This window comes from Leptodactylus fuscus, chromosome 11, assembly GCF_031893055.1.
Source record: "Leptodactylus fuscus isolate aLepFus1 chromosome 11, aLepFus1.hap2, whole genome shotgun sequence".
Lineage (NCBI taxonomy): Eukaryota > Metazoa > Chordata > Amphibia > Anura > Leptodactylidae > Leptodactylus > Leptodactylus fuscus.
In genome coordinates, this window is record NC_134275.1 from 55,932,080 (window position 1) to 55,946,351 (window position 14,272).

The following is a 14,272-nucleotide window of genomic DNA, read 5'->3' on the forward strand; positions in this document are numbered from 1 at the left end:
TTCAGAATGTAGCTTTAGTTGTGGCTGGAGAACAAGACATGATTAGGGTTGAGCGATTGGGAACGGGAAGATCGGATGCCGATCGGTGATCCAGCAAATTTCATCATCGCGATCGGGATTGGCTGAAAAATGATCGAAAATCGATTTTAAAAACAATCCTGAAATCTCAAGATCGGCTCAACCCTACCTATGACTTATTGTATTTAGGGTTGAGTGATCGGGATCGAGATCGGGAAAGATCGGATCCCGGTCAGCGATTGAGCAAATTTCACGATCGGGATCGGCTGGAAAATGATCGAAAATCAGATTTTAAAAATGATCCTGAAATCTCAAGATTGGCTCAACCCTAGACATGATGTATTTCATGATCAGTAGTCTAAAAAACTTACATTATGTACATCTTAAAGGCGACATTTCATCACCTCTACCAACTGCAACTCTTTACATCATTCAATAGGCGCTGATCCGCTGATTCCAGAGTAGCTGGAATTTTTTCTCTAGCCCCCACCATTCCTGAGCAATCGTTGCTGTTAGTTTCAGTACTCAATATGCTAATTTACTCTCTACTGCCAGGTGGGAGGATCTCATCTGGAACTGAAAGTCAGGGACAACCCACTTGCCAATAGAGTACATAACTTTGCTGAAACTAACAAGAGTGATTACTTGGGAATGGTAGGGGCTAGAGAAAAAATTCCAACTGTGCCAAAATCAGTGGCAGCTATTGAAGGATGCAAAGAGCTGGAACTGCTGGAGGTATGAATAGTAAAAGTCTGTCTTTAACAATAGCAATAAATGCATTTACATAATTGCTATCTTCTTTGCAAGTTTCTTTGAGAAGACGCTGCCACTTCAAAGGCACCAAGGATCAGCGAAAGAAGCAAGACTGAGCATGCTCGTTCACTTCAGCGCAATTACTAAGGTGGAAACAGCAAAAGCTATGGTGGCGCTATAACATTGTTTCTGAGATATCTTAGATAAGGATCCAGACAAATTTTCAAGGGACAATCCCTTTAACAAGTAAACTTTTTGAAAAGATCCTTTTTAGAAGCGTTTAGGGTAATGTTTGCAAAAGTTAACATCCCCTTTAAGTGGCTTATTACTCCTTATAATAAACCATTGTGCCCCTAAACATTATTTTTTGGGGAATTTTTACAAGTTTTTTTTATTTCATTGCAGCCATGTATATGCAATTCATGTATTTTCTGCAGCAACGGCATTTAAGTCATCTCCCAGGATTCATTACTGATCTTAAACAGAGCTTAAGAGTGTGACACCATCCTGCGGCGGCAGATATATTCCAGTCCTGTAATAAAAAATTCTTCTTGGGGGGTGGGGGGGACGAGAAAAAAAAATCCACACGCAGCAGAGAATTTCCCAGAGGCTTTAACTCATTTACCTGTTCTCTTTACCCGGCTGCGGAATCATTTGAGATATATTAATCTAGTAAAATGCTTTCCTTGTAAACTATATTATAGAAACTATTTAGGGTTTGCAAGTAATAGCAAAACATAATTCTTAACAACAATCTCATTAAAGACAAACACGAAGACTTACACCAATGCCGCGGCACCGCAAACTACGGCCGTAGATATCAAATATTCCTGTGCATTATCAAAATTGCAACATTTTCTTTATAATAAAAAATAAACAAAAAATTAAGCAATGTTCAGAAAGCCGCAATAAGCCATGAGATATGAGACGACCCCATAAAAAACACAAAGTGATACATTATAAAAACAATACAAAAATAAATAAAATATAAATAAATAAAATTAAATTAAATTAAATTAAATTAAATGGACAAGGTCAGGCAATGCCATGGGGGCCACAAGGAAGAAGCCGGGCTCAGTGGTATCCAATATATGCAACATATGTAGCGGGAGTTTTCTTCATGCTTACATTAAGTGGACAGGTAAGATGGACAGTGAATATAGATTCACTAGCACTCTCACTTTAAGTCCCCTGCTGATGCTCGGATAGTCCTTGCCGGTACTGTAGCAATGACATTGTGCCCATCATCCATGTGAATGTAGCAGTCACTAGTCTCGGCGGTGATGTGTGCATACTGTATATAGCAGATGTCCAGAGGCCAGAGATTGGATGCAGAGGTCACGTGACTGATGTATAGAATGGAGGATCGTAAGAGACCACCAGAACTGCGTCGCTCTAATTAGTGAGGACCACCCAAAAACACTTTAATGTCATAGGTGGCAAAAAAAAACCTGGCTCTGTCATATTTGAACTTGGTCCCAACATGACCATTTATTAGAACGGCACATAGTAGTGGTGGCTGTACACCGTCATGACCATCACCACTGAAGGATTGCAAAATACAGCCATATACAACATATTCCAGGGCGCTGTTCGCACTCTCTCTGTAATAAGCAGGTAATAGGAGCATAACCTCAGTAGCTGGGTCTTCAAGGAAACTTTTGAAAGCCACCCCTCCTCCCCAATCAATTACCAAGTCAGCGCTATCTACAACTCCACACGGGCAGATGCATGGACATAGGAAGAAGTTATCTGGTAGGCTACAAGCCGGTGGATGAATGATGGGATATGGGGCCATAGAAAACTAATTCTCTTCTACTAGTGGTCATTAGAGGAACCCATCCAGATATCCAGAGTGGCCATCCGCCCATAAACCACCATAGTGGCAACCCAACATAAATTCCTAGTAAAATATAGTTGCATAGGCTGTGTGATACTAAGCAGAGATGGAGTACATTGAGCACAAGTATTGTAAAACTAAGCAGGGGTAATGTATTTCAAGTATAAGCTGTGTGATACTAAGCAGGGGTGGAGCATCCTGAGAACAGGAGATCTAACACTAAACAGGGGCAGAGCATATTGAGCAAGGGCAGTGTGGGAATAAGCAGGGGTAGAGTATTCTGAGAATGGGAGATCTAACTCTAAGCAGGGGTGGAGCATATTGAGCAAGGACAGTGTGACAATAAGCAGGGGTGGAGTATCTTGAGCATAGGCTGAATGACACTAATCATGGATGGAGTATATTCTGGATAGACTGTATGAGACTAAACAAGGGTGGAGTATATCTTGCATGGGATGAATGACACTAAACAGGGGTGGAGTAAAACTAAGCATGGGTAAAGTATTTCAAGCATAAGCTGTGCAACACTAAGCAGGGGTGGAGTATCTTGAGAACAGGAGGTTTGACACTAAGCAGGGGTGGAGCATATTGAGCACAGGTTGTGTGAAATTAAGCAGGGGTGGAGTATATGAAGCTTACGTTGTTTGATATTAAGCAGCGGTGAGGTATTTACAGCATAGGCAGTGTGAGACTAAGCAGGGGTGGTGTATACTAGGCATAGGCTGTGTGAAACTAAGAAAGGCTGCAGTATATTGAGTACAGGCTTTGTGATACTAAGCAGGGGTGGAGCATATCGAGAATAAGCAGAGTATAATGAAACAGGGTGAAGTATCTCTTGCAAAGACTGAGCAACACTATGCAGGGGTGGAGTATATTGCGCTGGATATAATTGTGCATTTTTTCCATCTTACAACATTTAGAATAATTTACCATAGGGCGTGCCATTTGGATTTTTTCCAGTATCTTGTAGGAACCAGCTGCTTTAACAACCACTATCCCGAAAGGGAAAGATATTGTAGATCTAGTTGTAGTGCATTTGAGATGTATTATAAACCCCCCCCACACACACACACACACACACACACACACACACACACACACACACACACCACCCATGGCATCTGTATCCACGATGAAAGAAGATTATTTTTGTAGATAGAGTTCCCCTTTAAGGTGGAAGAAGATAAGAAAAGCCCCCCATTGTTATTTTCTGAGCCTCCTTCTAGAACAATCGCATGAATCACACTTATTAATAGAAATAACTCACCCAGCTGCTACAATGTGACGGCGTGTTAACCCTCTATAGGCTGACGTCATGAGCGAGCCAGTCTAGACTAAATGCAACCGTCAGTCAACATCTTAAAGGGTGAATGTCGGAACCATTAAGCTATTGTACTTGATTCATTAAGATGGTGGCTCCTGGTGGCGAGACACATAAGACCGGAAGAAGCTTGCCGAGCTTTTAACCTTTCAGTAATGCATGCTTTTAGTTTCCAGGCCTGTCAGCTTCCAGGATAAGGAATTTTACACGGTTATTATCCGAGGAGCCGCTGGAAATCTGCATTAATATACATTATAAGGGCAAATTTCCAGGTATGTGTTCAGGGTTCCATGCACTTAAGCTGGCCTGCACTTAGTTATGGATATTTAGTGGACAGACTCAGGGCAAAAGCCGAACGAACCTTGTACAATTGTCTGGTTATAGAATATAGTCAAGGATACACGAACAGAACCATCAGCATTAAGATATCATCTATTACTAATCCTTCAAGGGTCCTTAGAAGAAACTGCACTACAAGGTACAATGTGAATAGTCTACGGTATATAGAACCATCTCACTAGAGTATTAATGTATCCCATCCAATATAATATCACTGTAACATATGGTGCTACAGGACACAGACCAAGCCTCACTCAGAACTTTTCTCTCCGTATTTTTCGGGTGTAAATCTTTCTGACCCCATTATAGACTATGGGATCTGTGGGTTTCCGCAGGTAACCGCTTCTTAACCTATTTATGCCTAGAGTTCCATTATTGGATCGCAAATACAATACAACCTCCGGCATAAATGGATTAAGCAGATTGGTTTTCCGTTTCTCGGGTCCCCAAGAGTGGAAACCCGAACACAAGTGTGAACCTAGCGTAACATAGTATTTAGGTCTTATAGAGTTTCTAAGACAGGCGTTATTACAGGGGCATCATGGGTGGTGTGTACTATTATGTGGGTACAGTGACAGTGGTGGCACTTTAGTAGGTGCTGTTGTATGGCCATGTTTTATTACAGAGGCAGTGTGGTTGGTACGTACTATTATGTGGCAGTGGTGGCACTTTAGGAGGTGCCCTGTTATAGAAAGATTGGGTTGTATGGCCAGGAGTTGTTACAGAGACGTTGAGGTTGGTATGTATTATTAGGCGGTAGTCGTGACACTTTAGTAGGTGCACTATTATAGAAGGATTGGGTTGTATGGCCATGTGTTATTACAGAGGCAGTGAGGTTGGTATGTATTATTAAGCGGCAGTGGTAGCATTTTAGTTGGTTCACTGATATAGAAGGATTGGGTTATATGGCCATGTGTTGTTACAGAGGTAGTGTGGTTGGTATGGACTATTATGTGCAGTAGCAACACTTTAGTAGGTGCACTGATCTATCTGGTTCTGGTTGTATGGCACTATTATTTAGGCACTGCCCGGTACCGTACCTCACCATTATTAAACATATCAGGGTATATTTAGCAGTACTAGGACAGGACTCTGGATTTTAAGGAACGTCAGCCATTACTGATAGAGTATGGAATATGACAGTAATATATAATATACAATATAATATACAAGGACCACTATATGGCGACTCTATCTCTTTCATAAGGCCAGCAGATAAGTTTGCTGAACTGCCTGGATGTGAAATCAATCACTTCCAGCCCTGATGCATTTAATATTCATCCTGCCAACGATAATGTACGACCAGAATCCTCCAATTAAACTTTTATGCTGGACAATTGCCCATTTGTAATGACTTATTTGGGTAGACCCGCTGCCACCGCGCTGATGTTATCAAGCTGAAGCGTCTGCTGTTTTGCTGGCCTTTGTGGTTTAGCTACATACAAAGCGTGAAATCATTGCAGAGCCGGGCAAGGGAGGCAACAGTGGGGACACCCGGAAAAAACGGGTCCTACCCAATGTACTAACATGGACAGCAGCATAGCAGGGGCTATGGGAACACTGCAGAGCGGCACAAGGTACCACCCCAATAACTTATAGACCAGAGATGCTATAATACTGTAGGATATACTAAATCGCCTATAGGCAGGGCTCTAATGGGACACATTACACAGTCATGTTTCATCTTTTGTAATGTGAATAGTAAAAAGAGGAGAATAAAGAATAAAACCTACAAATCTCCTATAGTTCTGTTATACAGATCTCACAGCACATATTACATGATATGACTGTATGAGCGTCAGCTGTAGACTCCAATGAAACAGCGCCTTCTGTGGTCATCAGCAGTAATGCAGCCTGCACATTGCATTATAAAGAGCCAGAAGGCATTTTTTATGTTTCCTTCTATTGATATGTATGTAATAGAAAAACAGTAAACAGTAATATAAGGAACTCAAGGGTGAGATATATGGTGTGCGACTGTTGATGATATTATTATTAATAATAATAATAATAATAATAATAATAATAATTCAAATAATAATAATAATAATAATAATAATAATAATAAATAATGATAATAATATTAAATAATGATAATAATAATAATAATAATAATAATAATAATAATAATAATAATAATAATAATAATAATAATAATAATAATAAAGCAGCTCAAGGGTCAATAATACAATATATGACTGCATTATGTTCATAACACATGTAATACACAACACAATGTTAGCAGTTCAGGGTTCGGCTATATATTTTTGACTACATAATAATAATGTATATAATACACATATAGAAATATATTAGCAGCTCATGGGTCAACTATATAGTATATGACTGCATAAAGATAATAATTTTTATAATACACATAAAATATTAATATTTCAGGGGTCAGCTATATTGTATATGACTGTAATACAATACTGATAATCTATAGAATACACATACAGTATAAATATAGAGTCAGATATATGCCCGAATTATAATAAGAATGATAGTAATAAAACATATCATACATATATAGAATAATAATAGCATAATAGCTTAGGGGCTGACTATACAGTATGTATAAAATACAGTGCCTATAGAATAATATCAGCAGATCAGGGGTCAGTTATTCAGTATGAAACTGCATAATAATAATAATAATAATAATAATAATAATAATAATAATAATAATAATAATAATAACATCAGCTCTGGGGTTGGCTATTATAATGATAATCTATAGAGTAGACATATAGAATAATACCAGAGCTCACAGGGTCACCTACAGAATAGGTGACTACATAACGTAAATGTATAAAATACGCATCACCATTATATGTATCCATTCTATAATAAGTAAGTGACCCTGCAGGATACAGCCAATGAGGAAATAAAACGCTAAACTGCTTACTTAACCCTGTAACTGCTGGACAGATGAAGATCATTTAAAGGGACCTTTCACCAGATGATATTCCAGGTAACTCTGATCCAGTTCTACATGGTTTACAAGTCGCTGACATCTAACCTCCTTGTACAGCCCTGACTTCTTCACTTGCAGGATAGTCTCTCCATTGTCTTCATGGGTTTATTACTAGATTGTACTTGCTCGCAGTCAGAGTTTTCTATATATTCATAGTCAAAGAACAAACTGAGAGCAAAATGCACAAGGACCACAGGGCAAAGCAAAGAGTGAAAGCAGGAACCTCCTAATGTGCCACATAATACCGCCATATAGTGCTCTAATAATAAGACTATACAGTGTCCTGCAGTACTCAATAATATATATCCAGTTATTAAATCACAACTCAAGCCCCCAACCCTAACAATGCAGGTTGGCGGTGGTCGTGGAGATATTGCCCCTCTTTTAACCCTTTCCTAACCAACATAAAAGTGCAATAGTTTGATAATAACAAGAGAACCAGGATTTTAACTGCACCCTATGAACCCAGCTGAACCCATAAATTTGTACCTCTGCGTTCAGGAATCCCAACCCGCAGTCCTATAGAAAACCACATTTCATCCTGAAAATAATGTCGGTCAGGGCACGAGACAAACTCAGCTCTGCTATATCCACGAGCTATTCCTGGACAAAGTCATACCCTGATATCAGAGGATATGGAGACAGGCAGTTGTATTTATCAGTCGTATGCAGGGCTGTGGAGTCGGAGTCGGAAAAAAGTTATCGGCTCGGACTTCAAAGTAAAACAATAAATTTTATGATACAGTTTTTGGTATAGTATAGTTATAGATTCTTGAATACTGGCTCTTTGGTAAATTAAATGAGTTTTTCTGCCCCTGTCTGTCATGGCTGTCTCTCAGAGTTTCCACCTTTACAGCAGCGAGCTCACACTTTACGGCAGTCAGATATTTGCTGCCATATTAAACATATTTCAGCCGCCGCACACACAGAGTAGTTGTGGACAGAATTCAGAATCTTATTGTTATGGGACAGCAACCTACTGCAACTATGAACAGAAAGTAGACCTTAGTGATATATAGTGTAAAAGTGAATGCCTCATTGTTGTTACAGTGTATACAGATCCTCTACAGGGCAATGCAATAATGTACAATAACACATACCAGGGTGCCAAGCTCTGCGTCACCCTACAGGTCTCGGCATACAAGGTGCCCTTCTGCCATCATACTTGTGGAAGGAGTAATGTATATGTAGTTTTTTTTCTAACTACAGAGCCTATGTCTTGCAAATGACAGAATGTAGAAACCCTATAAGAAAAGTTATTGTTGCAACATTGATCTGAAGATCATAAGCAAGTAACTCTGCTGTCACTGACTACTTATTGATTTTTATCATCGCACATTATTTAGAGGTATCCCTTTAAGATAACCCCATAAAACATTAGATGTACCTCTGTCTTATACCTTTCTCTTGTCAGACCCGAGATCCTTGGATTCTGCACCCATCTCTTCCCCACCAATTATCCTCCCCGCAGTCTGCGCCTCCAATATGGAGTCGCTATTGATGAATTGGAATCTGGATGTCATTTGATTCATTGCAACTTTTTAATTCTTTTTCCAGATGTCTCAATTGTCGGTCACTCCTACCTATTAAAGCCTTGACCTGGGTAATGGGCAGCAATGTTCGCTATAGTGTAAATTCTCCATGTACAAGGGAAAAAAGATTTATCCTGAGAAAGTGAAGCTTTACATGGCGAAGTCTTTGACAAGTTGTAACTATTAGAACGGAAATGTAACCGTGACTTCGAGATCACAGTCTCCGTCTGCTATGATCCTCTTCGGCGGCAAATGACCCCTGTGACCTTTACAAGCATCGGTAATATTGTATACCATGCAGCCATAGGAATTGATATCTTATAGTGGTATTTATTAGATTTCTTGTTTGTACAAATGTATTTACATTAGAGATCAAATAACTCCTCCCCATTGACCATACTATCTATATTGTATAATGCCCAAATACTCTGCAATAGACCAATGGAAAATGGACAACTAGAGCAAAACCGGAAAAACATGGAAAGAACATACAAACTACATGCAAAGGTCAGATTGAAGCTCGGGATCTAAGCCTGGCAAAGACAACTGAGTTAATGAAATGTTTACATTGTATCCAACTATAAAATGCAACTATGTAACGTATTTCTCCCAAAAATTAAGAAACTGAACCAAAACAGCATGCCATCATTTCCAATGCAGTTTTTATGCACCTAACCGCATTGTGTGCACGCACCCTTATAGTTCATGGCATTCGAGCCTTTGCTAAATGCCATGACGCCATGTGGATTTGTTCGCTCTCTTCCCATTACCTATCTCGCACCAGTCAAACCAGAAAGAATAAGTCGCGTCTATAGCGCCTCATCCAGTAATAAGAGGACAAGAATCCCAAAACCTGCCTTCAGAAGAGTCCCTGTGTCTCGGGTTAGCAATATGTCTACATTTCCATCCCCGAATGATCATGTTCATAGAAAGATGAACAAAATTAGAATCAATCCAGGCAGATGAAAGTGCCATAGGGTTAACTAGTTCAGTACCAAAGCCCATGACAGATAAAAGGGGGGGGGGGGATGAGTATTGCTGATAAGAGGTTATGCTGCGGTAATAGGGTAGGAGACTTTACATGAAGTTCTATGGTCGGAAACAGATTCACAGTCATTAGATCAGATCCTTTGCAGGCACTCGGCCCTTTATCTCCGCACTTTACAATGCACTGTTCTATATTACATTATATTCCATCTAAAACCTAACGCTTTGTTATTTCATGTTGAATGGAACGAGTAAAAGAAATACAATGAACGTCCAGACAATTCATCCCCGAGCTTCTCCGTACAAGCCGAATCAAACGATATCAACACAGAGATAGATACAGAATCTCAACATCGACACCTATCGGGCAAATTCACATCAGAGGCCACTTCTGTCTTATCTGCTTAGACCAGAGGTGGGCAGCAGGTGACTCTCTGAAGGTGTGGAACTGCAAACCCCAGCAAGTCTTAGCATGGGAGGATCTTGGGTCTAGGACTTGTAAAGGTGATGACAACACTAACCAGACTGTAAGGGATTGCTGAGGTTCCATAGAGGAGGATCATGCAGCTGCCATGTGGTGTACATGAATGCTACCCCTTCATATAGGCCATGATATGTCCCTAGAGAAGAGCACCCTACTCCATGAACCTGCCAAGGACTCTCTAAACTGTGCCCCGAAGGTCTCAATACCAGAAACATCCTCTAGGGGATGGAGAGCTGTACAACAATCTGGGACAATAAGGGGGAATGACATGAACAGCACCAGCAGGGGGCCCCATCTTGGTTTGTACAATTGGTTACCCACCATGGTGGACATTTTGGTCTACTGTTGTCAACTAATATGATGCGACTTGATGTTCTCCTTCCGATAAACCCCAACTTCCCAATGCAGATCATATGCCTCTTTTATGAAGCCCCTAACCCCATATGTTATTGCTATCAATCATATCTGCTAATAATATTTTCTACGGACAAGACCTCATTTACTAGCTTAGCATTGCTGGTCTTTAGTGGTTCGTCAATGGTCCAACCACCTACTACATGGCTCCACCAACTAGTATATGGCCCCACTGCATGATCCCACTACTTGGCCCTTTGCTGTTCCTATCTGGATGACAGAAATATCGTACAGTGCCCTGTAACCCTAAGAAGATGTATTCTTATAGCTCATTAATAGAAGTCAATGGATTTGCTGCATTCCTATAAAAAACCTTGTGATAACACGTTACAGAATCATCGTGAGACGTGTCTAAGCTATATCCAGCTCTGCTGCATCCGTACCTCGGCGTCAGTGCTGCCAGTCAACACAACAATGCCATGGCTCCATCCAAACATTGCACGGGCTCATAAAGCGCTACCTGGCGTGATTATTTTTGCGATCCTTAACCCTGCATACATGTACATCATGCTAATAGTATCTAGATCAGTCGCTGGAATCGTCACGTCTTTCGCTGAGGTTACGACAAAGATTAACAGTAGGGGAAGAACTACAGGGTCGGATTTTAGGATCAAATATTTGGTCTGATCCCCGGGGTTACAATGTTCTACCACTTAAGTGATAACAATGTTGATACGGTCAATGGTCAATGGAAAAGCTTTCATATAGCGAGCATGGATAGAACACAGTCCACGCTGCACGGGCATCAAAGAGTCACAGATCTAAGTAGTTGGGGGGGAAGCATGTTGACATCTTCTGCTAATTCTCGGCTTTTTCCTACCAGTTATCAGTTCTGCATACACACCAGCTAATTGCTCATTAAGCCTGTCGAAGGGTAAAACATATGAAGACGTGTCCCTAAGGATGACCCCGGATCCACATTCAAGCACAAAGACACAAACTTATTTACTTAAAAGATCATGACTGGTAATGAGGAGGATAAGATCTTATGGAAGAGGGAAGATCAATGTGGTTGACAAGAAGATCAGGCTTGGAAAGGACTGCAGTGAACGTCTAACACCCCACAGCTACTCCGAAACTGTACTTGGAGGAAGAGTCGCGCCTTAGGGAACGCTTTATTGACTATACATCTGGTAATGAAATTATAAGAACCTTAAACCTAGATGGTCATCAGAAAATGGCCATATATCAAAAATTCCATCAATTAAGACCTATTTAGTGTCCAAGTGTGAGGTATAGGTAAAAGTGGCAAGGACTGTATTGTGCTGCGCCACATTTGACCTTGGGCGAAGGTGCCACCTGCTAAATTTTAGGCTCAACGCTTGTGATGTCCAACTCGTCTTTAGGTCAGTTATCTTTGTTCAAGGAGGACATTTACATTGTGTTAAAACTTTTGCAACAGACCCCAAAAAACCCAATATACCCACAAAGCGTCAATAGTTTATCTAGATTCACAGAAGCGATGACGGCAAGAACCTTACTTTGGAAGTTTATAGCCTGCTAATCCAGCTCTTGCTCGCTGCACAAGACATTAGAAACAATTACAAGGACAGTGCAAATCCTCAAACGGAGGAGCTTTGATGGAGCTTTTTAGATTTTCTGGCAAGGATCTGCCCCTCGATTCGCAGACCGTAATTGAAAAACTTGGGCCTTTAATGTTTTATCTGTTGTACTTTTTCCACCAACTTGTCAAAAAAACTCAACTGTATCTCAATAGGAAATAAGAAATGGGCAAGAGACGTAGATTGTAGTGAAGTCTGTTGGGTTCTAAGACAACTCAGATGGGCAGCGGAGACCTAAGGCTGGTCTCATCTTACTGGTGGTGGGTCATTTGCACATCATCGGGACTGGCTCATTTTGCTAATGTTTCCAATTTGCTTCTTGACCTCATAGAATGTTCTTGTCCTGAACACCCCATATTCCAAATGTTAATAATCTATAAGGGTTCTTCACTCATGTTGAGGACCACAAGTCGGGAGGAACTCACCTACAGACCACACCAACCCTAACTACCGCCTCATCGCCCTGGCCATTTATTGTTCCCTGATATACATGATTCTTGCTGCCATCCTGACCTTTGAAGAAATAGCTTTGCTCATGAACTTCATTACTTTGCTCCACGTTGAATACAAATGTATGAGAAGACCCTAGGTTCAGATCTTTGATCCTCTCTACTGCAGTAGAAAACCAATTTCTCCGAACAGACAGTACAACATTGCATTAAGCATAAAACTGACCTCATCCCAACCTTAACTGAGACCATCTTAAAAAAACACAAGGTAGGCATTATGAGAAAACTGAGTTCACACTGGCGACTCTAACACTATATTTGAGGAATCTAAACGAGGAAGGTTCCCTCCAGATTTTTCAACCACCGTCCTACCGTCCATCATTGGACAACCAGCACCACCACCACCACGATCCCCACCGGTATCTCTACGCTACACAAAGATGAAAACAAACAATTGTTCCTCAAGACGCACATTCTAAGAACGACACATCTTTTATTTTTTCCGCTCGATGAACAATCCAAGACGCCTGCACGTTTCCAAATTCAAACACCCCATGCGTCTTACTAAGTAGGAACACTCTGCGTGGGAAATTGGCACTCGAGGTGAAGTGAGATAAATCTTGGAATCTTCACGTTTCCTGCCTGGATTTTTTTTTCCCTTCCTCATCCCCCCCAAAGAACAAATCATCATCATTCTGGATTTATTGTATGATCGGCAACAACATGTATTCCGGTGCCATGAATTATGGAGGCAACATATGGGGAATTATGTGCACCTTGCAGATGGGAAGATAGATAGATGCCGGTGACAACCACAAATAGTTTCTGTTGCTATTTAAAGCAGCCATCCTTTCTAGTTTATGGCTCCAGAGCCCCAATGAAAGATGTATATTTGTTGTCAGACTGATTCTGTTAGACGGGGAAATTTAAAGCTTCCTGCAAGATTGATGCAGAGCGCTGGTCTGCATTATGTACGACTCAAGCAACTGTGGCAAAACGTTTTATTCCTGAATTGATTTTACCTGGACACTACTTGTGCGTGTTGAATATATCTACAGCACAGACATTAATCAATATCACCCTGCAGAGGATGATGGCATCGGGCGGCCGGGCTCCCAAAATTCACCCACAATGGGAAGAATAGGAAGACTTTAGCTGCACCTACTGTACCCCACTCCGGTGTGTGCACCCTTCTCCTTCCACGTTACTGGCATATTGCTGTCAGATGGTCATTTCTGGCGATGCATCTACTGCAGGCTGAGCGATTTTTTTTTTTTTTTTTTTTTGCTTTCCAGTGGCTCCACATAATAATACTGCGTTGATGCTGAAAGAATGGGCTCAGCTAAACAGAGAGTCTGTTCATTGAAATATACGAGAACTGTTCAGCACTACAACTAGCTCCGCTCCTGCAGTTGGCTTGGCATGTTAAATACCGCACATCTTCAGCATGGGTGCCAAGCAGGATTTACATGGTGGGTACCGTCCAGGACACCATGCCTATATATTGTACATGTCTATATTCTGCATTCTATATAATACAATGTGGATTTACATGGTGGAGCTCAGGGCACTGTCCAGAACACTGTTCCTGTATAT

The 14,272-nt window shown here is 40.8% G+C and overlaps 1 protein-coding gene across 3 annotated transcripts in view; it reads right to left on the reverse strand.

Moving 5' to 3' along the window:
• LOC142184404 (protocadherin-11 X-linked-like) overlaps positions 1-14,272 on the reverse strand; it is a 905,556-nt gene that overhangs the window by 889,987 nt on the left and 1,297 nt on the right. The gene's annotated exons all lie outside the window — the stretch shown is intronic.